Source organism: Trachemys scripta, chromosome 9, assembly GCF_013100865.1.
Source record: "Trachemys scripta elegans isolate TJP31775 chromosome 9, CAS_Tse_1.0, whole genome shotgun sequence".
In the NCBI taxonomy this organism is placed as follows: domain Eukaryota; kingdom Metazoa; phylum Chordata; order Testudines; family Emydidae; genus Trachemys; species Trachemys scripta.
The window spans coordinates 5,324,071-5,350,656 of record NC_048306.1 but is presented as its reverse complement, the minus strand read 5'-3'; the positions used below and the strand labels follow the sequence as shown (position 1 = coordinate 5,350,656).

Sequence of the window (26,586 nt, the reverse complement as noted above, 5' to 3'; positions counted from 1 at the left end):
TCAGAGTCATTCAGAGCACAAAGTAGAGGAAAATTAAAAGGCCAGCTCTACAAGCCCCATGGCAAGATTCTGAAGTAGGTTCTAATTAGATAACTACCAGCTTGCGATTTTCTAACCTGGACATTTCTAATCAGCGAGTAAGAGAATTATATACAATATTCAGAAATGATCATTTAAAGTTCTTAATGATGTGGAGTGCTGGAAGTTATCTTGCCTGCTAATATGTTAATACATATGCTGTGCTATAGAGAGCAGTTGTCTCATTTGCACTGCAGGTTGTGCAACACTATGTAGAACTATTCTATTCTCTCTCCCTTTGTAAAAATCCACTTCATTGTAGGACCTGGAATCAAACCATGTACTGACATTAAGGTTCCTACCTTCTTAAATTCAGGTGATCAGATATAAACTAATTTTATATACTTTAAGGCCAGATGAAACTATCATGATCATCTACTCTGACCTCCTGCACATTGCAGGCCACAGAACCTCACCCACCGACTCCTGAAATAGACCCATACCCTCTGGCTAAGTTCCTGAAGTCCTCAAATTATGATTTAAAGTCTTCAAATTACAGAGAATCTACCAGTAATCTGATCGTACTCCCCAAACCAGGTTACTAACATCGTGGCATCACTGCTATACACCGCCATCTTCCTGTTGCTAAAGATCTGCAGTGCCCATATATGTCACAATACAGTGACAGTGCAGACTATAGTATGAGTTACTAATGAAGAGATTCAATGTTCTTATAGAAGACAAACCACAGTGTTTGTTAGACGAGAGGCAGACCAAGGGAATCCAGCAGATGGCAGTAGACTCTATGAGAATGGCTACTGTGTCTGTGATGTAAATGGACTCTTAGTGCCAACTTTTAATGATTTCAATTTCAGGTTTCTAAGAGATTCTACAAAGATCTGAAATGTATAAAAAATACCTCAGCAGTGTCCTTTGGCTCTGATCAGTGGTGTACAGGGATTACATGATGTCAGATTCACTTGCACTATAGTGTGCAATCCTAGGAAACCTCCACGCCCCCACCTAAGGACAGCTGACAGTTTGACTGCTGTTTTTGGAAGTCATGAGTTTTGATTTGATTTGAAATCCAGGGATGTTGAAGACCTTTTTCTCCCCTCCCCTGCTAAGACCTCTTAAAAAAAAAAAAAGAGAGAGAGAGAGAGAGAGAGAGAGAGAGAGAAACTGCACAAAGCATTTCCATGTTCAAGAAGGTTGCACCCGTTTTAGCGAACGAAGATGCTTGGAAAAGCACACGGCAAGTCATTTCTCTTGCACTATATACACGGTTAATAATTGCAGGACAGGAAGAGAGTTAAAAGTAATGAGCCTCCTGCTGCTGGCCACCAGTTTTGTTGAAGATTGATATTACGTATGATGTCCATCCATCTAGCCTAGGTACTTATATAGGCCCCAGGACTGTATGATCTGAGCACCTCCCAGTCATCAATGTATTTATCCTCATACACCCCTAGGGGGAAGGGAAGTCTTATTAGTCCCATTTTATAGATGGGAAACCGAGGCCCAGACTTGCCCAAGGACACAGAGGAAGCCTGTGGCAGAGCAGGAATTTGAACCCAGTTTCCTCTAAACCTCAAAGAAACCCTTGGTGACTGACTCAGACTGCTTCCTGGTTCATGTGGAGTGCACCCCTATGAGCAGGTTGGGCACAGGATACACAGAATACTTTGTCTGCCTTCTCTTGGATAAACTAAAGACATTGAGCTTCTGAAGTCTCTTACTGTAAAGCAGGTTTTTCAGACCTTGAATCATTCTTGTAGTCCTCTTCTGTACCCCTTCCAATTTTTCAACATCCTTTTTCAAACGTGGACAACAGAACTGGACAGTATCCAGTAATGGTCTCACAGATGTCATATACAGAATGCCACCTCTCTGTGCCTACTGGATATTCACCTCCTCGTGCATCATTGCACTGGGAGCTTATATTCAACTGACCCACCTAAGTCTTGGTCAGTGTCACTGTAATCCAGGATACAGTCCCCCCCACCATCTTGTAAGTGATATTTAGTGCAGTTGGGCTCTAGCCTTGGTGCTTATGGTGCAGTTGGTTGTTACATTTTGAGCTGGGTCTCAATAGGGATCAGGTCAAGTTAACGGAAACAATATTGTTGTTAGCGAGAAGAAATTTTCTTATTTGGGATAAAAACACAGTAAGGATCAGAATCAAAGCCAATGGGAGTCTCTCTCTTCATTGCAGTGGGTTTAGGATCAGGCCCTAGTAGGATGGGTTAAAGGAATGACTCCCCAGGGATCAAAGACACAGGAGCTGAGGCAACTCCAAAATATTCCATGGAATCGGAGATGTGTCTCTGCACTAGTCCTCTCTGTAAGAGGAGGCTGAACCGACATCGAACCCCTTCGACCCCATTGCCGAGTACATCTGACCCTCCCTTGCCTGTTTCAACCCCATTGCTGAGTACATCTGACCCTCCCTTGCCTGTTTCAACCCCATTGCCGAATACATCTGACCCTCCCTTGCCTGTTTCAACCCCATTGCCGAGTACGTCTGACCCTCCCTTGCCTGTTTCTGGTGTACGGAAGACCCCATTTGCCTGAGCAGAACAGGGGTCATGGAATTTATCCAGATAAATGGGGGACGGACAATATATGTCAGGCATCGTAACCCAGTTTCAAACAGGAGGTTCACATAAGAGGGGTTTGGATAAACAAGGCTCTGCTCTTCTCACTTGCTTCCTGGCACACAGCAAAAGTTGCCACAACTGCCTGACGAAGTGGGGAAAGGCAGATTTGGCCTGATTGTCAAAGGAGCTTAGGCTGGCTGCAGAACGCAGAAGAGTGGCTTCATCAGCCCCTCAGGAGAGCACAGTGTGCGCAACAACATTCCCAGGAGTTAACAGCCGGCCTTTGAAGTGAAGATTTGGAAGCTATGAGACCTCCCATCTCTGTCTCCAGAGCTTCAGCACAGTGCAGCATCCCCTGGCTTCTTCCTTTCCATCCCTCGGCTTAATACCGAAGTCAGTCCTTTCTCATATCAAACACCTGTCAGCTTCAGAAGGTATTTTGCCTATGTAATAACTGTTATACTTATAAGAAGCACACAGAATCTTTTTAAAGAGGATAAGGCAATATGCCGCGTTTATTAAGAGTACAATTTAAGCATTAAAATCAGCATATGCTTCCATTCACACACACACACACACATCCCGAAAGGTTCTTCAGCTGGATTTTATAGTTACCGGTCCTTAGTGTTGCTCGGTCAGTTCCAGTGGCCAGCTGAAACTGCAAACGAGGGAAGGGAGCTAGGCCTCTGTCGAATGCTCCGATGTTGATGCAGAACAAACCCAAAGTCCTATGTCAATATACCCTTCTTTTATAGTAATAAGTTCCCATACAAGTCTATGGCTTGCCAGAGCTGTTAGTCAAGGTTGCTCCCAATCAGGTTGTTACTGGGAGTATCTGCAGCTGTTTCTTATCTTGTTCCTTTGGCTCCACTCTTTATCTTGTCCTTGGGGCGTATGCCTTTGCTTTAGGGTCGTCAATCTGCCATCTGAGTGATTCCTCTCGATTTCTCCACTCCCCTCCCAACCATCTGGCCCATCAGTACTGGTCTCTGTTAGCATGCCATACATTCTTCACTCACACACAAAACAGTAAATAATTTCAAAAACAAGAATTGCAGCCATAACACTTCTATCCTTCTAAAAACAATCAATAACATGTGAAGCAAAGAATAAAACCAAAACAATTTCTTCTTACTAATTCAAGGCTAACAAAATAAGCAAAATGGAGTACAATTTACTCGAGACAATTTCTCCCCATTAGGCTTTTGACCTATATAACTACAGGATTGGGCCCCCTGTTAGTACAGGGGCAGGATATCTCTGATCACAGAGACACTGGTGCCATATGAGCAAAGAAAAACAAAAGAAAAAAGCATAGTAAGTGGAGTTAAATTTCTAGAGAAAAAGGGCTCAGATGACAATGCTGCAAATCCCAGCTTTAAAAAGATTTGTATTAACAACATCATCTGTTCTTTCACACACAGCAGCACTGACAATGTTTTAAACCGCTCCCTCTGTGTAGCGTTCACATGCAGAACCATGTAAAAATCCAATCACATTATAGGGGAGGTCACACTGGATGATCTGGTGATCCCTTCTGGCCTTAAAATCTGATTATGACATTTTGAGTCTTGTTAAATTCTTGGCTTCAACAGTTTCCTTTGGCAACGAGTTCCAGTTTGATCATACTGAAAAAAAGATTTCCTTTAATTTCACTCAACATCCCCTTGTTCTTCTAGTGTGACCAGCATGAACAGAACAACCGAGCCTGTCTCTGCAATGATTTCCTGTTCACTTCCAGATACAATCGGAGGTGTTGGTAATCCCCTTTAAAGCCCTGGAGTGGATCTGGTTAGAAGAGAGAATGCCTCTCATCCTATAATCCAAAGCAGCAGTTAGGCTCCACTTGCTATTTTCCCCTTCATTCGAACACTCCATAACGAGCAGTACAGCCCAGAACTAAGGGAATCATTCCTTTGTCAGTCCATTTGACAAAGTAAATACATTAAACTTATGCTTAAAACATACTTGACAGGAAACTGGACAAGTCAGCCAGAGTTTTGCCTTTTTTTAATTTATTTTTTTAAGAAAAACAGTGCTGATATCCTTAACAAAATTCTACATTACCCTAAATGCATGTTCCTTTGTACGATGATAAACAAGCTGTAGAGAAGGTGCACAATACTATGTATAATCAGTTTTAAGTTAAAAAAAAGTTTCACATTTTTACATAGTATTTACTGGACGGTCCTATGCTTTGATGGTACAATTGGTAAGAGTCAAAAGAAAAGTAACAAAAATCACAAGAAATCTCATCTGGAAATTATATAATGCACTATTTTTAAAAATGGTTTCATTGCATCATTCATTAGTTTCTCTGGATACAGTATTTTTAAAAAGTGATTAGAATGGATGAACATTTTCAGGAACAGTATGACTGGTGTAAACATTTTCCCATTCTGCTATTTCCATCCATATAGCCTGTATTTTGTGTCATACAGGTTGCGGTTCAGCTTTTACCTTTTAAAGTAACTGTGCAGTAGGTTTCTCAATACATGGTAAAAATATATCACAGCAAGGGAGATAAGATCCAAAGACACTTTGAAATTTTTCAGTCCACTTTCACAACACTGTAAATCTTACGAACAAACCAGAAGCAGGCAAAAAATCCAATCGTCCCTAAAACAAGAATAATGTTAAAATAGTTAGTTTATTTTCCATACATGCTCTTGGAGCAAGTCTAGTAGCAGGCAAATCCGAGTGGGGCAAAATATCCCATTATCCTCCAGTTACCTATCCAGAAATAAAAGTGCACTTTTTAACTTTTAACAATGCACATTTACCCTGGGCTAATTATCAATTTCAGAGCTAAAAGATTTTTTAGGACTTGCTTGCATGATGTGCCCCTAAAAAACTGAGCACAGTTATAAAATTACATAAATCTGTCATTAGCAACCACATGGATACTCTAAATCAACTAGTAGTTAATTTCCTCAACTGTATACTACACTTACAATGTATACATATGCAAAGACCATGTCCAGCTAAAATTATACATTGTCTTTAGGTCATACACTACTGCAAGGCCATGTGGTCTAGTGCAGTGGGGTTTTCAAACCGTGGTACGCAATCCAGAACTGGGGCGCGAAATGGAAGGGACTGGGTCATGGCCACTCTGGTCAGCACCACCAACCGGGCCATTAAAAGTCCTGTTGGCGGTGCTGCCTGGCTAAGGCAGACTAGTCCCTACCTGTTCCGACACCGCGCTATGCCCTGGAAGTGGCCAGCAGCAGGTATGGCTCGTTGGTGAGGGGGCCATTGGACTCCATGCGCTGCCCTGCCCCGAGCAGCAGCTCCGCACTCCCATTGGCCGGGAACCGGGGGGAGCAGACGAGAGCTGCGCGGCGCTCCTTGCGCACTTCCACCTAGGAGCCAGACCTGCTGCTGGCCGTTTCCAGGGCGCAGCACGGTCTGCGATGCTAGAACAGTCTTGAAATACAAGCACACAGCTGATAGCAGTTTCTCTCAACTGAAATATTGCCTAGATTGCCATCCTTTGTTGCTTTATTTAAAATATCATTCCAGTAAATATCTGAACCAGCTTGTTAAACAGGACACCCTTTCCTGCAGAGGGGATACTATTACTAAAATTGATACCAGGCATGTATACTTATAACAGGATGCCAAATTCAAAAACACGTCTATGTTTAACAAAAAACAAAAAGGTTATTTGTTCATAAGTGGTCTAATTTGTTACCATTCAAAGCTACTTCCGTTTCTTTCACAAAGCATGGTCAAAAGCAAATCAGAATTTTCTGAAAGAATCTGTACTCTACTGATTCAAGTTACACATTCATATGACTGGCTATTTAGTTATCAGAGTGCAAGAAGGCTTTCAATCTCAAGTGAAATATCAGATGGAACACAGAACAGGAAAACCCACAAACTCTTCTCATTGTGGATTCTAATCACTGTGGATGTTAATCAGTTTATTCCAGTAAACATCACTGATTCAGAGAGGAAATATAACTTACTCTCTGAAAAATTTTCTGTTAGCACTCTACTGTTATTCCACAATAGGGATAGGGATTCAGCTTTGATATACACCTTTCTTTGCCCCATAATATTGTGAAAAAGCCAAATCCCAACATACACTCCCCTGACATCCCTGTAAGGCCTTGATTTGTTCTAGAATCAAGCATTACCATTGCAGCTTTTTATATTTTTTATTTTAGTTTAAGTGATCCCAAGCTGCCTGCAAACTTACAAAGATATGAATATGGATTTAGGTGGACACGCATTTAAGAAATTACTTTTTTTGGTAGAACTATCTTCAAAGGGATGTCCTTCACAATTACTTTAAGCTTCTAACTTTTCCTGATAAGCCCTTAGAGCTCATCCATAGAAATGAAAGCCTCAGCTGACTGCAAACCATTATGTACCTTCTCTCTGATTCTCCAGAAGTGTAAATGTAAGCTTGTTTTTTATGACAGTTATTTAAAATTCATGAAACTGATCGTCTCAAGTAACATCCCTACCCCAAGAGGCAAAATATGACCAATATAGCAGAAAGAGCTGACAATTCAGCTCTCTTGATTGAAGTCCTCGGCTTCTGAATACTTTAGGCAGTAATACATAATAGCACTTAGCAACAGTTTTCTTTCGGTGTATTTGGAAAGAATACCATGAGCTAACATTAAACTGGGTAAAATCAAGTTATTAGTAAACTATTTCTTTAATTTCACTTCAATATTAAAAACAGAATTACTACACCAAATAATGCTAAAACACTTCAAAGCAGACTGTCCTATTCTACCTCGGCTTTTCTAGCTTTATTGTTTAATGAAGAAAAAACATTCAGAGCACGAACAGAATGTAAGAAAGCGAATAGAAGAGCACTCTGCACTTGGCTGATACTTCTTATGTACCTTAAAAGCTCTTTGTATCATACTGGTTTCAATCACTGCACAGTGGTGGGTGCTTCAGAATCTCAGATTCTAAACACAATCTACCCGGAAGATCAAAACTCAATTTTGAACATGGCATTAACTCACAAGTGAAAGTGATGTTCAAAAATAGAGGTCACTATAAAGCAACATGCTTTGACTAAACTCAACCATTTTTTGTCCCCAAGAATAAAATCCATGTAATCATAACTATCACCAGTTAAAATAGTGTCTCTTTTGATGTACACAATAATTGTTAGATTTGGCCAGATTGATTATATATTGGTGACAGTCATTGTTTTAAATATTCACAAGTATTTGTTTATCCTCAGCAGTCAGCTCCTACTTGGCTATTCGCTGTGATCTCTTTTGTGGAGACCAAGATATCACACAATGTTGCCCTATATGAACTGTTAATGATGACTTTTATATTGGATTTCAGCTACTGTGATGTAAAAAAATTTTAAAATATAGTAAAACAGGATACCTATTGCTAACATAACTGGAATAGGTCAAGGTCCCACTCCTGCAAATAATTATGCATGTGAGTAGATGTACTCACGTGAGCAATTCATTAACTCATGTCAGTAACTTTACTCACATTCAGAAGTGTTGGCAGGATTGGGCCCTTATTACAGTTTAATTTACAAATTGGTTGCTACTAAGGAAAAGTAATGATAAACCAAACAAAACTCCTCTAACCTTGGTTGGATTGTCTTGGTATAGTAGTTTACTATCCACCCAAAGAACAGATTGTTAAACTAATTAGAAAGGATAAACTAACATTCTGTTTTGAATGTTATCAACGACTCAACTCTGAATTGCTAATTAATGGGAAATTACCATGTACAGAATTTAGAAAACAGTCACTTCCTAAAATAATATGATTCCACAGTGATTTCTTCATGAAATGGTTATAGAAAGTAGTGCTACTATTAATGTGGTTTATAAAAGTTAACATGTGAAAACAACAGAATTACACATTATTGTACTTTTTCAGGTCTCCCCATCACGGACTCCAGGATCAACACATCTGAAGCTCTTAGTACCATTTCAGCAGCTGCAATTTACATCATCATTTTATAGGTGAAAAGAATATTTTTAATTCTACCAATTTATGTCTTCTAAATAGAAATTGGCAGAGTAGCAGCTAACCCAGACACACATTAACATATTGCTTTAGTTTAAAAATAATTAAAACAGTTTTAACTATAGATTTCTTTTTTTGTAAATTACAGAGGACATCTGGAGCTTCTCTGTTTTGTCAAGAGTTAAGCAGGGGTTTAACTGGCAACATGCCACATTCCATGTTTGCTTTCTAATAATTTAAAATGGGAAGAATTAAATCCTTCTCAGTTGCAATTTTAAGAGACTCCAAACTGCAGATACAATCCACAGCCTTTCCCCCCGCCCGCCCCGTGAAAAGGGAAGAAGAGACAGACTTCATCAGGATGTAAATAATGAGAAGGAAAAAAACATAGCAAATACATGGCAGCTAACATCATTAAACATAACTTACACAGGGTAGTTGGCTCACTTTGCTCAGAAATGCATGCACGGTGCTGTTTTGTTACCTCATCTAGTCAATCAACCAGTTTCAGACATAAAAAAGATCAGGCTCTCTTCCCCTCTCAGCTGCAGGGCTTAAATAGTAAGAAAAAAACCCACCAACTTTTACAGTGCCCAGGAAAACACAGAAGAAAAACTGCCTAGAGACAGTTGTGTGCAATTTGGCCATATATACCTAGTCCTGCCTCAGTGCAAAAGACTGGACTAAATGGCCTATCAAGCTTCCTTCCACTCCTATGTTTCTATAATTCTAGATTTATGTTAAGTGAATATAAATATTTGCAGTGGTTTTCAATAAGCAGGGAGATGTCTTTTAGAGGTAGCAATGAGTTATCTGTCAGTGTTTTGTAGCTCGTCAATAACAGGATACTACAAATTAACATCAGTAGTCACAGTTTAAAATAACCCTCTATATACACAAGGCATTTTCCCTATAATTCTACCACTCGTGCTTGACAATTCAAAGTGAAATGGCACATGTAAGGTTGGACTGTGTGAACTCTACATCTTGCAGCACCAAGATAATGAAAGATTATTAGAAAGGATGTGATCCTGAGCATGAACAAGATGCAATTTTCTGCAAACAAAACAGGTTAAAAAAAAGTTCTTTTCCTCTTCGGTATGAAATTTTCTGGGCCAAATTTTCAGGTCAGGCCCCAAAATTACTCTTGGAGCCACTTGCTTATGAATGTTAGGGTAATTCTATAGTAGATGCCCAGTTTGCATGAGTAATTTCAGAGGCCACATTTCAAAATATGGCTGTCTGTTTGGAAGTCTACGGTGTGTGAAGTTTTATCCCCCTGAATGTTCATCTTGTTAAAATGGTGGCAACTCCGACCTGGCATCTCATTCTCCATTCATCACCATTTGCCTTTTCACCACTTTTCTTCAGGTTTCCTCAGAATAAAGTTACCTTACTGAGGTCTTAATCATAGATTCGAGGATGGCAGCAAATCCAAATTGAGCAAGCAAAAATTGCTTCTCTCCAACAGCATTGAAGTTACACTAGTAAGTAGCCAGGCTCCAAATCCACTTCTCTCCACAACAGCCCTTTTCAGTAGGGACAAAATTACTGAAACCAAACACTACAAAATATCTCATTCGCGGTCAATTTGAAAACATCTTTCTCCCTTTATAAAGCCTCCAAAGCTGAGCACTGACATGTTATGCCCAACAATTGCCTTCAGTCAAGCTGTTCATAACATTCAAAAGTATACCTCTGCCAGACCAGCTGGAGTGTCATTTCCTGTTTTGTGGCTCCTCTACCATTACAGGACCATTCCAGGGCATAAAACGAGAGCTTGCACTGCTAGCTGCAGTTGCAGTGACAAGGCAGAAATTGCCTTTTTTGAAAATTTTACTTGTATATATTACAAAACATAGGCCAACAACATAACCAGGCCAAAGGTACATACAATCAATATACAGAATCCTGACAATACATCCACATAGTCCACAGTGTCCAGCACTTTGCAGAGGTGGCCGTGCATAGGCATCCTTGCAAACTTCACTCTGACATCTCCCAGCTAGCTATGCACTGTGCTGTCATGATATATGCATCAAAATAATATGTTCATTTACCTCTGCACATAGATGGAAATAGCACAGCAAGACTGTAGCCTCAGAACATGTCATAAGAATTATAAATACTAAGAACGGGAAACCAAACATGTAGTACATTTGATGGGACCTAAAACACACACACAAGAAATCTGTGTCAAATTAGTGTTCACTTTTTTTGTGTTACATACCTAAGAAATAAGTAATCAGAAAACAGAACGGGCTTTGTCTGCTTTGTTGACATACTCCTACAAATCTTTAGTCTGTACCTGCTATCCCTCTACCTTCATGAGTAAATACGCTGCTTACACAATTGCATTGTTAAAGTCAGGGAAAGGGCACCTCAAAGCAATAGCATAGTTTGTAAAACAATTAGACCCTGACTACATAGGCCAGGGAAATCATTCCTTTCCCTCACCTTTCTGTCAAGGACTGTTTTCACTAGAAAGGTACTTATCATGATTTCAAATCTCAGGGCCTTCTGAGCCCTAATGCTCCCCATTGGCTCTCTTGTGCTGCTCTTCAGCTTAACATCTGCCTCCTTCACATTGCTGCAATTAGTCCTCCAGCTGTCTTATTTCACCATGCTACACCTTCTAACAGTCGCTCCTCCACTCCCAGACTCCTATCCCTAGACAAATCAATCTTACTCCAGTTCAAGGGTCATCTAAATGTTTGACCATACAAAAATGCACCCTTTCCTACCAAGTGCATAAATATCATTTTGTTTATAAGATGAGGGAGGAAGCATTAACTCATATGTAATAATTAGAAGTATGCAACTAATACAATTTAAGAGATCTGAGAAAAAGGGAATACTGGCAAACTCCTAATGTCTCCTTCCTGAATTTTCCCTCATTCTGCCTGTAATGGTGTTTAGTATTTTTAACTATATAACTAATATATGGAGATATACCTATCTCATAGAACTGGAAGGGACCCTAAAAGGTCATTGAGTCCAGCCCCCTGCCTTTACTAGCCAGACCAAGTACGGATTTTACTCCAGATCCCTAAGTGGCCCCCTCAAGGATGGAGCTCATAACCCTGAATTTAGCAGGCTAATGCTCAAACCACTGAGCTATCCCTCCCTACCCAGACAGGCCACTATAAAAGGTGTCTGTTTGAAAGCTGCCTACATTTTTCAAACGTGTCTCATCTTACCACAATCAAGACTCGGTTGAGGACTCCTGGTGAAAGGTGAATAAATGCCCAACAGTATATTTTACTTTCTATATATTTAAACCTTGCAATCTTATTCCTGTAGATGTAGAACATCCTTCTGAGTGGATGTAATATCAGGATATGGAGTGTACATCGGACCGCAATAATCTAGCACATTAGATATTTTTCATATGACAATCAAATGCTGAGTTTAACATTTGGGTTATGTCTGCACTATGAATAGCTACACTGGTCAAATACTTATATGCAAAACTAAAACAAACTTCATTTTAACCATGTTCCTGAATTTTGTTGCAGCCCTGTGACATCCAAGGTCTTGGCCTCGTTCAGAAACACATTTGAAAACAGTTTTGTCCTCCTGACCATGCAAGACCACCACAGTGCTTTAACTGTGTCAAAGGTCTATCAAATTTTAATAGAGTCCTGCAACACATTAAGTCCCATTATACCATGACAAGCTAATGTATAAGGCCAATTATGATAATGCTCTCACATTAGTGCTTCTCTTTTGATCTTCCTGGTTCCAGGCAAAATGCAAAATAAATGTATTGTCTTAAAGTTCTCAATAAAGGCAAGAAGTTTTATTTTTAATTGTACATATTATATGCTTAGATTCTAGAGAATTCTGAAAAGTCTTCGGAAAGCCATCAATCCTAGGAGTCTGTGGATTTTTCTGACTCCACAATTGGGGGTTCTCCATGTATATGTACATTTTTTGGTTTGTTATACAAAGCTTGAGCTGACAGCCCAGCCTGCCTATCAAGTAAACATACAATACTCACCAAATACTGTTTAGAATGAAAAAAAGCTGAATAAAAATACAACCAAATGGCAAGATGCCACCCATGATGATACCCGGCAACGGCTTTGTGAAAAATGACTGCTCTAGGATCTGATGAGGAATCTGGTTTGTATGAACTGGGTGTTCAATAGGCTTTGAGAGAAATTAATACAATTTAAAAAAGACAAATACCTTGTTACTATGTTATTTACAGTTAAGATATGAAAGTGTTAAAGGAATCAAAGACACTTTAGATGATTTTTTTCTTAATATCAGATCCTAGGAACTTGACATGTTCAACTCTCTCATTATATTCATCCATAAACTGTGCCACAAGCCACTGAGCTAAACCACATCTCTAAAGATTACAAACTAATGCACAAACCAACAAACAGTTATTTTTAGACACTCCATTTCAATGGTGACCTAGCAAATTTCAACATGTAGGATGGAAAGGTCTTTATTTCGTTTTTGATGGAATCACTGATTTTTTTCTAGATGTGTTAACAATTCAGAGGACTGTAGCTCACAAACTGCGTAAACAAGAGGAACATCAATAAGTTTGTGTTCTTAAAAGAGAGACTCCAAATGGCCAGAAAAATATTTTGAAAATCAGTTTGTATTCTTGTCTACCATACAAAAAGATCAGAAGTTGGAAAACAGTTAATTTCAGAATGGACAGCCATATGCAGCTTAGCCAAATGTTGGTGTTTTGATGTTGACAGCTAACACACTAACTCCACATGAATAAATACTAGATGTTAGAACAGAAAAGTATTCTGCTGAGTGGCAGATAAGACACACTTAAACAATGTACTCAAAAACTACCTTTTCTTTGAATCCAAAATATGCACCAATGAAGGTTAATGGGACAGAAATTCCAAACCACATTGCCAGGATAGAAACCAAAGGGGATGGCAGCTGATGGTCCCTTCACCCACAAAATAAGATTCATAATGAAGAAATCAACAAAGACAATTCTGAAGAAAAAAAAACACAGAATTTTCTCACTAGCAGCGTAAAATCAGAAGAGAATTAAATATTTTTAGGTGGTTCATAAAGCTAAAGGGTTATGAATATTCACTTGTCTATTTCATTCTCTATTCATGCAATATTGTTTCCCCACTAATTCATAAATAGTGGTGATTATTTTAAGGTCCTTGTGACAGATAATTGTCTCTAATCTTTAGGGGTCTTTTAGCAATAAGGCCACTTATTTGGAAGATCTTTCATTGGCTATGAACAAACCGAGGGAACATGAAGAGCCACTATCACAAAAAACATTACATGGTGTGTTTTAGCAAACACTCTTGACTGTACTGTATTTTGCCAGCCCTTCCTTTCCCATCACAGCTCATTGTCTATTAATGTTTTTAAATAGCTCTTTTCTAATGAACATGTTCCTTCTACCAAATTCATTCAGTGCTGGCAAAACTCACTGTTCAAGAGACCTCGAACCATATCAGAGTGAACGCAGTAGGAGGGCTACCATGGGCTAATCTTAGGACGAACTTATTGTTACAAGCTAATCTCTCTTCAGCCATGGGACACAATACATAAAAAACAAAACAAAAAACCCCCCAAAACATCATATCTTTGTACTATTTTAAGAGATTCACAGTTTTAGAAGGAGCTATTTTACTGAAGTAAGAAATTTTCATAAACCTAATGCTACTTACATAGAGTAATAAATATCAATGAAAATTTGTATTCCTTGACCCAAGAAGACAGATAACAGCATTCCCTTCCTTGGAGGTCTAAATACATCTGCATGAACCAACTTCCAACTAAATTCCTTTTGGGCGTCTTCCTGCATAACAGCAACATCTTTATTAAATATACATAATTCAGCAGTGAATTAATATAAGCGAGATGTGAAACGTGCTTTCAAAGTTTGATTAAATTTCAGTTTGTCTCCAAAGACAGACTAATTGTATTGATTCATCACTCATTGATTTTACAATCCCCTCATGGTTTACTAGGGGGAAAAAGGCAAGATTTATCATGAAAATACTTGCCTTTGAGAGTGACAGAGAAACAAACACGGTAATTAACAAAGATCCTCATCAGACAAATGTAAATGTAAAGCAAAACAAAGCATTCCATTTAATTCCACTTGGAATATAGCAGTTCACGTTGGTTTAAATATTTATCTCAAAGCATATCAATCTCAGTAACGCTAACAGTAAGGAATGATGGGCTGGTTTATTTTGCTTTACTTCATAAGTGCAAATTTGGGCTCCCTCTGCTCCAAATATCTTGCCTGTTAATTCCTGAGATGAGACCATAGTGTTCTTCACTATGTTGCAATCATGTTGCTAAATAAACTAATGTAGTCTCTGAGTTTTAGGGAATATCAGTCTTGAGGAACTAAGCAGCAGCCAACTCTGAAAAACTGGTGGTTTCCAACAAACTTGGCCCATGCTAAAATATCTGTGCCCCATTCAGTCAAAGAGTGCTGGGTTCCCTACCCATCCTCCAGCCTAATTGTAATCAGTAAATATTTCCTTGGGGTGTTTGGTACCAAAATCAAACATTCACAGAAAAGAGGTGGGAAGGAAAGGAAACAGAACTGCATGACTGACAATGACATCTCTTCATTTCCTCTGGAACATTTTATCATCTCCCTAGTGTGAGGAGCTTTGTGTCCGCCTTGTTGTTGATAAATTACGCTCAAGAGTTGGGGGTATGCTAGAAGTGGGATTTTTCTTTTAATGTGTACAGAAGACCATTTTACAGCAAGTGTTATATCAGCAGGGAATCAGAAACCATAGATCCGGAGTTAGGTAACAGAGAACATGATTATTAAGGTGTAACGTGGACGAGATGCTGCCAAACTAAGTATCATAATAAATTCTCCTCCAGGAGAAAAGTCTTCTAGCTACAAAATTGTACCAAATTCACTTCAAGTTGGTAAATCTAACCAATAAGAGCAGTATAATGATTTTGATTTTTGCCATTACGGTGGATTCACAGAAACCTAACTACTGCAGTATAGAAATGTTCAGCTTGCTTTTGTAGCCATCACTTAATGCATCAGAGATTTACTTGTTAGTGTCCCTCACAAGGCATCCAAGTATGTGCACAGGCACTCAACATTAAGTTCTTTGAAATATCTGAATAGCACCCACACCTCACCTTTGCTTACCCTTAAAGTTTGTCCTTCCACATTAAAAGTTTGTCAAATCAAGGTGAGAAACTGAGCCTCTTAATCATATATATACCAAGTACTCCCTTATTTGGAGAAACTGAAAATTTTAGTAAGGCCTCTTATTACGCTCAAAGAGCAGATATGTCTCCATACTCCAGACTTTTGCTTCATTACTTATACTGATCCCTAGACGGCTTCAAAACTGTAGTTAATAGATTATTCTTCCTAGAAAATAAGCTCATCTAAAAGCCATAAGAGTTCTACTCACAGGAGAGTCAATCTGGTTGTATCTTGCAATATCTTTACAAAGAGTTCTCAATATCATCATAGCCACCAAGCCAGACAAGAAGAGAACAATTAGGGGGGAATTCATTCTACTGTACATAGAGAAAAATTCAAACTGACAATCACATAAGAATGGCCATACTGGGTCAGACCAAAGGTCCATCCAGCCCAGTATCCTGTCTGCCGACAGTGGCCAATGCCAGGTGCCCTAGAGGGAGTGAACCTAACAGGTAATGATCAAGTGATCTCTCTCCTGCCATCCATCTCCACCCTCTGACAAACAGAGGCTAGGGACACCATTCCTTACCCATCCTGGCTAATAGCCATTAATGGCTATCAACTCTTTTTAGAGAGACTTCAATACATACACTGTAATGGTCATAATAGTGCACATCTGAAGTCTGTAGCACATGTTTAGATACCAAGTTTTGTTTAAATCATTCTGTCAGATGTTTTAATTTTATTGTTTTCCTACATATAAAAGAAATTACAATATAACGTAATACCATAAAATAAACAAATAGTAAAACCTCTGTGAAGCTATTCTGCCAAAGGGCAGAGATTCCTAGAGGATCTCAAGCCCACCTGTTTCTGTCAAATAGATTTCATTGTATTTCATATGTATAAAATCCATGTAATTCCATTAAACAAATTAGTTACATATAAAATATTAGATTATTTCATGAACAGTATATATATATATATATAGCATAAAAGCTTCACTGACCATATATTTTGTATTTAAAAGCAGCAGCTAATATTAAAAACAAAAACCAACCTATTCATACAGATTGTCAAATAAAGGTTCTTCTTCGAGTGCTTGCTCATATCCATTCCATTAGGTGTGTGCGCGCCGCGTGCACGATCGTCGGAAGATTTTCTACCCTAGCAACACCGGCGGGTCGGCTGTGGAGCCCCCTTCATGGCGCTGAATATATACCCCAGCCGACCCGGCGCCCCCTCAGTTCCTTCTTACCGCCCCTGACGGTCGTTGGAACTGTGGAGCGCTGCTTAGCTGTTCTCCACTCTCCCTAGCTTAGTTAGTTATTCGCAGTTATAGTTATAGTTATAGTCCTAGTGTTTATAGTTAAATAGTTCAATAGTTTTAAAAGTTGTCCTAGTTGTTATAGTAGTTCAGGGGATTAAGGGGGTCGTCTCCCCCTTTCTCCCCCAGCCGCGGGGCCGGGCTCATGCCCAACGCTCCCGGCTTCAAGCAGTGCGCCTCCTGCGCTAAGCCTATGCCCACGAGCGACCCGCACGACTCCTGTCTGAAGTGCCTGGGAGAGTCCCATCAAACAGATAAGTGCAAGATCTGTAAGGCCTTCAGACCAAGGACCAAGAAGGAGCGGGACTTTCGGCTCCGGCAACTCCTGATGGAGGCGGCACTTAGTCCGGACGCTCCATCTACAAGCCAGGCCCCGGCACCTAGCGCCTCGGTGCGCAGTGCCCCGGCGGCACCGGCCATGCCGACCACGCGAGTGGCGTCGGATAAGCCTCCCCGGCACCGGATCTCGTCGGCACCGCAAGCACAGCAAGTGCCTCGGCGCCGGTCATTATCCCCAGGGCATAAAAAAGCCCATAAGACGGGGACCTCCGTGCCGAAGACGCCGGCTCCCCCAGTGCCGGGGGTAGAGCCGCGTCTGCCGGTGGAGCACCGGAAACAGGTGCCTCCAGCACCGTCGACTCCGGCGCCGAGGCCGTTGAGTCCGGTGCAGATAGCGTCTCCACCGAGGCCGGCGGTGATACAGTGCCTCCCGTCGACGCCAGAGACCTTCGCGGCGGCGAGAGACTTAATAGCTCTCACGGAGCCGGCACCGCCCCAACCACCGGCACCGACGGCACCGTTGACTCGCCCGGTCCAGTCGAGGGGGAAACCTGCCTTGATGCGCCCTCCATCGCAAGGGCTGGAACCTCGGCACCGATCCAGGTCCCGAAGCAGGTCCCCACGCCGCTCGCAGTCCCGGCACCGAATATCACCTCGGCACCGGTCGTACTCGCGGCCAAGATCTTCGTCGCGGCACCGCTCTACGTCTCGGCACCGCTATGATCGTCGGCACCGATCAACGTCGAGACGTAGTTCTCGGCACCGCTACGGTCGACGCTCGACGTCGAGAGGCCGCTCCCGGCACCGGGCATACTCCAGGTCCTCGTCGAGGTCCAGATCCGACTCCCGGCACCGACGAGGTCATCGGCACCGGTCGCGGTCCCGGCACCGATCGCCGGCACCGCGTAGAGATAGATCATCTCCGGACCGGCACCGTGCGGCACCGCAGCCCACGGGAATCGTCTCGACGCTCTCGGCACCGCCATGGCCATCGAGATCGGTGTCTCGCTCCTCGGAGGACCTCTCGAGATCGGCATACCCCCCTCAGGGGCAAGCCGAGGAACAGGACTTGGGCCATTGGCAGAACATAACAGAGGACCATTCTCATGGCCCATCTCACTGGTCGTTTTGGACCCCGTGGGCGTACCATCAGGCGCAAGGGGCTCCAATTGCTTCGACCTCTCGCTCCGGTCACTCCGCTAGAAGGGCCCCGGAGTCCACCATCTCTCGGCCTCCGCCAGGGGGCATGGAGACTTCCGTGTCCGCACCACCTGACGCCCTGGACCCAAGCGCAGGTGATGCTCCGGCCCAGGAGCAGGGAGACCAGGACCCTCCCTTGGATCCTGTTCCACCGGAGGCATCTTCCTCTTCCTCTCCGGATGAGGCAGTGGCGGGCACATCCAATAGATCTTCGGGCTCACCAGGATCTTCTGCGTAGGATGGCCCGTAATATGGACCTGCAGGCGGAGGAGATAGTGGAGGTGCACGACCCCATAGTGAATATCCTCGGAGCGGATGCCCCATCGAGGGTGGCGTTACCCCTGATCCGCACGATACAAGCCAATGCATCTACGATATGGCAGACTCCTGCCTCTATCCCACCCACAGCGAGAGGGGTGGAAAGGAAATACTTTGTCCCGTCTAAAGACTACGGGTACTTGTATACCCACCCCCAGCCGTGTTCACTGGTGGTGGCATCAGTGAACGCAAGGGAGCGTCACGGTCAGCAGGCCGCAGCGCCCAAATCGAAGGAGGCTAAGCGCCTCGATTTGTTCGGCCGTAAAGTTTACTCAGCCGGAGGGCTGCAACTTAGAGCGGCTAACCAGCAGGCGCTCTTGAGCCGCTATAGCTTTAACTCCTGGAACTCTATGGGGAAGTTCAAGGAGTTGGTTCCCCAAGAGTCCAGGGAGGAGTTTGGAGCCCTGGTAGAGGAGGGTAAGAAGGTGGCTCGGACCTCCTTACAGGCCTCCTTAGACATAGCGGACTCTGCTGCGAGAACCCTGGCCTCAGGTATCGCTATGCGGAGGATCTCCTGGCTCCAGGTTTCGGGTCTGCCTCAGGAACTGCAGCAAACCCTGCAGGATCTACCCTTCGAAGGACAAGGGTTGTTTTCAGAAAAGACGGACTCTCGCCTGCAGAGCCTCAAGGACTCCAGGACGATCATGCGTTCCCTGGGGATGCATGTTGTGGGCCCTCAGCGCAGGCCATTCAGACCACAGCCTCAGCGCTTCTACCCCCCCCCCCCGCCTCGTCAGAGACAGGACTCGGCCCGGAGGCGAGGGCGAGGTGGTAGAAGAAGGTGGACCGGCCCTCAACCCGGTCAGAACCAGGGGCCACCAAGGCCACCTTCAGGCCCCAGGCAGAACTTTTGAAGGTGCGGTCGAGGACGGCGCCCCAGTCATCCCCCAGGATCCAGCCCCCTCCTTTCGGGATCGCCTCTCCCACTTCCACCGTGCCTGGTCCCTTATAACTTCGGACCGTTGGGTCCTCCGCACGGTGGAGAGGGGATACGCTATCCAGTTTTCTTCTATCCCCCCCTCCCACCCCCCTTCCCCGTCCCTCTTCAGGGACCCTTCTCACGAGCAACTTCTTATACAGGAGGTTTCTACGCTCCTGGCCATGGGGGCCATAGAGGAGGTTCCGATAGAGTTAAGGGGCAGGGGATTTTATTCCCGTTACTTCCTGATCCCCAAGTCCAAAGGAGGTCTGCGGCCCATCTTGGACTTGCGCGGACTCAACAAATTCGTAGTAAAGTTGAAGTTCCGCATGGTCTCTTTGGGGGCCATTATCCCTTCCCTCGATCCTGGAGACTGGTTCGCCGCCCTCGACATGAAAGACGCATACTTTCACATCACAATTTACCCACCTCACAGACGCTTCCTGCGATTCGTGGTAAACACGGTGCACTACCAATTTGCAGTCCTTCCCTTCGGCCTATCCTCGGCCCCAAGAGTGTTCACGAAATGTATGGCTGTCGTGGCAGCGTACCTTCGTCGGCAAGGGATACAGGTGTTCCCGTACCTAGACGACTGGCTGGTACGCGGTCGCACCAAGGAGCAAGTTCAAGCTCACGTCCACAGAATAGTGCACACATTCAACGAGTTGGGCATCCTACTCAACAAGGACAAATCCACTCTAGAACCTACCCAGAGAATAGAATTCATCGGCGCAGTTCTAGACTCCAGACGTGCACAAGCCATCCTGCCAGACAACCGCTTTGGCACCATCACGAACCTCATTCAAGGGCTCAAGGCCTTCCCAACTACCACGGTGAGGTCGTGCCTTACCCTGCTGGGTCACATGGCTTCCTGCACGTACGTAACCAGGCATGCCAGACTTCGGCTTCGCCCACTTCAAACCTGGGTGTCATCAATATACCGTCCACATCGGGACAGCCTGAACATGGTGGTCACGGTCCCGAACTCGGTCCTGGCCTCCCTCACCTGGTGGCTAGATCACAATGTGGTCTGCGAGGGGATGCCATTTCACGCCCCACAACCCTCTCTGCACCTGGTCACAGACGCGTCATCTCTGGGTTGGGGCGCCCATCTCAACGAACACCATACCCAGGGCCTGTGGACTGCACCCCAGTTAGCCCTGCACATCAATGTTCGGGAACTGATGGCGGTGCGCCTGGCGTGCCAGGCATTCCTCAATCTCCTACGTGGCCGCTGTGTGTTAGTTCTCATCGACAACACCACGGCCATGTTTTACATCAACAAGCAAGGAGGAGCACGTTCGTCAATTCTATGCCAAGAGGCCATTCGCCTGTGGGACTTCTGCATCGCCCACTCAATCCATCTCACGGCATCGTTCCTCCCTGGAGTCCAGAACACTCTAGCGGACCGACTCAGCAGGTCCTTCCAGACGCACGAGTGGTCTATCCGTCCGGACATCATACATTCCATCTTCCAGAGGTGGGGGTTTCCCCAGATAGACCTGTTTGCATCTCGAGACAACAGGAAGTGCCACGTGTTCTGCTCCCTACAAGGTCGAGCTCCGGGCTCCCTCTCGGATGCGTTTCTCCTTCCCTGGAAAGACCACCTGTTTTATGCCTTCCCTCCGTTTCCTCTGGTCCACAAGGTACTGCTCAAATTGCGCAGAGACCAGGCACAGGTAATTCTGATCGCTCCAGCGTGGCCGAGACAACATTGGTACACCACACTGTTGGAACTCTCGGTTCAGACACCGATCCCGCTTCCATTATGTCCGGATCTCATCTCTCAGGACCACGGCCGGCTGCGTCACCCCGACCTGCAATCACTCCACCTCACGGCGTGGCTGCTCCATGGTTCACCCAGGCAGAGCAGCAATGCTCGCACTCTGTCCAACAGATTCTGCTGAGCAGTAGGAAGCCCTCAACACGCACCACGTACCTGGCCAAGTGGAAGCGGTTCTCCTGTTGGTGCGAACGACGAGCCACGTCCCCGTTGCAGGCACCCATTCCTCTCATTTTGGAATATCTCCTCTCCCTAAAACAGCAGGGGTTGGCGATATCTTCAATTAGAGTTCACCTGGCCGCTATATCGGCCTTTCACCCAGGGGAACTCGCGTCCTCGGTATTCTCTAACCCGATGGTCGTTAGATTCCTCAAGGGCTTAGACCGGACGTACCCACAACAGCGTCAGCCCGTCCCGACGTGGGACCTCAATCTGGTCCTCTCCAAACTCACAGGTCCTCCATTCGAACCACTAGCCACCTGTTCACTTTTGTACCTGTCCTGGAAGACAGCCTTCCTCGTAGCCATCACCTCAGCAAGGCGCGTTTCTGAACTCAGGGCGCTTACATCCGAGCCCCCTTATACAGTTTTCCATAAGGATAAAGTGCAGCTTCGTCCACATCCTGCCTTTCTCCCTAAGGTGGTTTCTCCATTTCATATCAACCAGGACATATTTCTCCCGGTCTTTTATCCCAAACCACATGCCACTCGCCAGGATCAACGTTTGCATTCCCTGGACGTACGAAGGGCCCTGGCCTTCTATATTGACCGCACAAAGCACTTTAGAAAGACGACGCAACTCTTCGTTGCAGTGGCCGACCGAATGAAAGGCTCACCGGTCTCCTCACAACGCCTATCCTCCTGGATTACGTCTTGCATCCGGACTTGCTATGACCTGGCAGGTGTCTCAGCACCGCACCTCACCGCTCACTCCACGAGGGCCCAAGCCTCCTCGACTGCTTTCCTGGCACATGTTCCGATACAGGACATTTGTAGAGCGGCGGTTTGGTCATCAGTCCACACGTTTACAGCTCACTATGCACTAGTGCAGCAGTCCAGGGACGATGCTGCATTCGGATCAGCGGTTTTGCACACAGCAATGTCTCACTCCGACCCCACCACCTAAGTTGGGCTTGGGAGTCACCTAATGGAATGGATATGAGCAAGCACTCGAAGAAGAAAAGACGGTTACTCACCGTTGTAACTGTTGTTCTTCGAGATGTGTTGCTCATATCCATTCCAAACCCGCCCCCCGTCCCCACTGTCGGAGTAGCCGGCAAGAAGGAACTGAGGGGGCGCCGGGTCGGCTGGGGTATATATTCAGCGCCATGAAGGCGCCACTCTAGGGGGCTCCACAGCCGACCCGCCGGTGTTGCTAGGGTAGAAAATCTTCCGACGATCGTGCACGCGGCGCGCACACACCTAATGGAATGGATATGAGCAACACATCTCGAAGAACAACAGTTACAACGGTGAGTAACCGTCTTTTATCAGAGCAAACCAGACGATAATGGTAAGAAAACTGATGGGCAGTAACCTCCCAGAAGTTCTATGGAACAAGATGATAAAGCAACCTCTATGTTTTTACTTTGCTTTTGGATACTAATGGCACATTCCTTTGGTGACATGCAATACTTTAGTTGCTCCCAAGAGATCCAAGACTGATAAAAGTTGCTTCACATATTGAAACAAGGAAGTTCATTTGCTTGGAAACTAACAGACTTCATTTTACATGTAAGAGTTACATATCCTGAAAACTGAAGGAGAAGATCTTTGTGCTTCACGGCAAGATTATTTATTCATTTCATAAATTAAAAATTTTACCTAAACCACTGAATTCTGGTATGTGGCATAGACTCCAAAATGTAGTCCCATCTGGAAGTCCACTTGATATAATTTTCCTATAAGCAAGGGAAAACAAAACAATTAAACAAAAAATGGCTTTGGAGGAGTAAAGGTTTTGATACCACTTCATAAAGTTAGCGAGTATGCATAATCTACTTGACTCCAATCTTCATCTTAGATACAGGTATTTTCCCTGCCTTATACTCTTCAGTCTCTTCTTCTGACTGCTTTATTTTATTCATCTGATGAAGTGGGTTTTAGCCCATGAAAGCTTATGCCCAAATAAATTTGTTAGTCTCTAAAGTGCCACAAGGACTCCTCGTTGTTTTTGCTGATACAGACTAACACGGCTACCACTCTGAAACCTTTATTTTATGACTTTGTCCTTCTCTGTAACTTATCTTATACTATTCACTGCCTGGAATTTTTGATTTATGTGTAATGTTTTTGGGTATAGTTTATATTGATCAGTGTTCTTTAGAGTAAAATTGTACAACACAAGATTGAAGTCACTTCTTCATGTGAGTTCATCAAGCTACTCCGTGAAGTTACCATCCCACAATTTGTTAAATAGATCATGATTCACTGGATCAGATTTTCAGAAAACTGTGCGTAATTCATTATTTTTGCCTCCAACTGAACTTTTGTATGTGCTGTATGCAAACGGCAAGGGCACAAATGTGCATATTTTTGCACATGCACAGGTCTGAAAGCCTAGCACTTCTAAATGGGCCAATATGTCAGTTCATCATGGCCTCACGACCAAAAGTCAGCTACTGTAGAACAGAGAGCAGATTTCTGTCTCCTCAGTGTGCAGGCTGCAAGATCAGACTAACAAAACAGTGGCCAAACTAAAACAATGCAGGAGCGATAACAGATCAAAGCTCATTACTGTTTAAGAAATGGGCTTAGCTTGCTTTTTAAAAGTGTCCTGGATCCATAAACACCTACTATTGGCTTTACTGGTTTATTACTTTTTGAAAATTAGATATAGTCAAAAGGCAATTTAAAAGTAAAGCTTAAGACAGCAAACTGCAGATAGTCAATTTTAAGTGTACCTGGTATTTAAGTTGTACTTAGTGACATCTGCTGGAAATGCCTGAACTAGCAGCAATTATCTGCTCTTTTGCTGAGAGAAGAACAGATGTCCCAAATTCGCAACACGTTTTGTAAATTATTGAAAAAAGCTGATGTTACAATTCCAATTTAGCCTCAAAATTTAAACACAAATGTTAATGGACAGCAAGCTCATCCAAGTAGTAAATCAACTAATCTAAGGAGGACTGGATGGCTCAAAGGAAAAATAATAGGTTATAGAGCTATTGCACCTCAAGGTTACAGATTCAAGTCAACTTCAGCGGGATGGAAAATGAAAGCTATTATATGACAACTGTATAATTGCCTTCACCAAATGAACTAGTGCTCTCAGTCCAATTCCTAGTAGACAGGTGTCTTATATCACAAAAACAAACCCTAATTACCATATTTTTAGGATAGGCTGAACAGAAGCAACAAGTTTTAAAACAACAGGGAAACTGAACCTAGGATTCAGAGTAGCAGCCGTGTTAGTCTGTATCCGCAAAAAGAACAGGAGTTCTTGTGGCACCTTAGAGACTAACAAATTTATCCGAAGAAGTGGGCTGTAGTCCACGAAAGCTTATGCTCTAATAAATTTGTTAGTCTCTAAGGTGCCACAAGTACTCCTGTTCTTTTTTTGAACCTAGGGTGTGAGGATAGGATGTTACTTTTCAGATAGGAGTAAAGACACATTCACAAGTATGATTGGCTACTGCCCTGTGCTGTATTAGGTGAAATAAGGACTGATAGTCTTTGAAAACAATCTCCCTCTTTATCAGTAGTTAATGTAGTGCTTGCAAGAGCCTGGATAAAATTATAATGAAGGCACTTTCAAATCAGATAAGACAGAAACTCAGCTGGAAAGTACTAAAAATACGCTCACTTTAAGGCTCTCCTACTACCAAAATTTGGATTGTACTGTTATTCATAAAACTAATATTCGTAAAACCATTAAAATAGTGCAAATGTTTATACTAGACAAATATAACTGCCAGAAAGAACCTGGATCCAAACAATTTATGGGACTAGTTACAAAAATATTAATATGCCTACCTCAAATTTCACAGAATAAGTGTAGCTCAATTCCAGTTTGTTCATGAATTCACCAGGAATCTCCATAGGGGGACCTCCACAATTTAAATTGTTTTTATACGTATGCTTGTAGCTAGCAAGACAGAAATTTTAAAGATTCATACATGTTGACTGGGTAGAGAACTTCACAATTATTTAAAGGTAATTAAGACACTTGTGAAAAATTTAGCCATCTTTTTTCTATCTTTTTGCACCAGCTATACAATTTCTTTATTGAGAATAGGCTTTTGTTGCCCACAATCAAAATGGACTTGGTCTCTCTGCACAAGTGAAGAGTTTGGTTTTGAGGTTTTAGAAAGTTTGAGCAAACATAGTTCAGCCATTTTGGATTATGAGGATAATAGGAAAATAGATCTCCCCATTACTCAACATTCTTGCTGCAGCCAAAACTGATGTGATGAGAAAGCTGAAACACACTAGAGAAATTGCCTTCACTGAAGAAAACACTCAATGGCCACTAATGAGTCAGTTTTATCATCACTGAACATGAGAATGGCCATAAAGGGTCAGTTCAATGATCCATCTAGCCCACAATCCTGTCTTCCAACAGTGGCCAATGCCAGAGGCTTCAAAGGGAATGAACAAAACAGGGAAATCATCAAGTGATCCATCCCCTATCATCCAGTCCCAGAATCTGGCAGTCAGAGGCCTAAGGACACCCAAAGCATGGGGTTGCATCCCCAACCATCTTGGATAGTAGCCAATGATGGACTTATCCTCCAGGAATTTATCTAAATTCTTTTTTGGACCCAGTTATAGTTTTGGCCTTCAGGATATCCTATGGCAATGAGTTCCACAGGGTGACTGTGTGTTGCATGAAGAAGTACTTCCTTTTGTTTTAAACCTGCTGCCTATTAATCTAATTGGATGACCCCGGTTCTTGTGCTCCGTGAAGGGGTAAATAACACTTCCCTATTCACTTTCTCCACACCATTCATGATTTTATAGACTTCTATTAATTCCCCCCTTAGGTGTCTCTTGTCCAAGATTAACAGTC

General features: G+C 43.2%; 1 pseudogene; it reads right to left on the bottom strand.

The window, feature by feature from the left end:
* Positions 1 to 26,586, bottom strand: part of LOC117882879 — a 36,664-nt pseudogene that overhangs the window by 7,558 nt on the left and 2,520 nt on the right.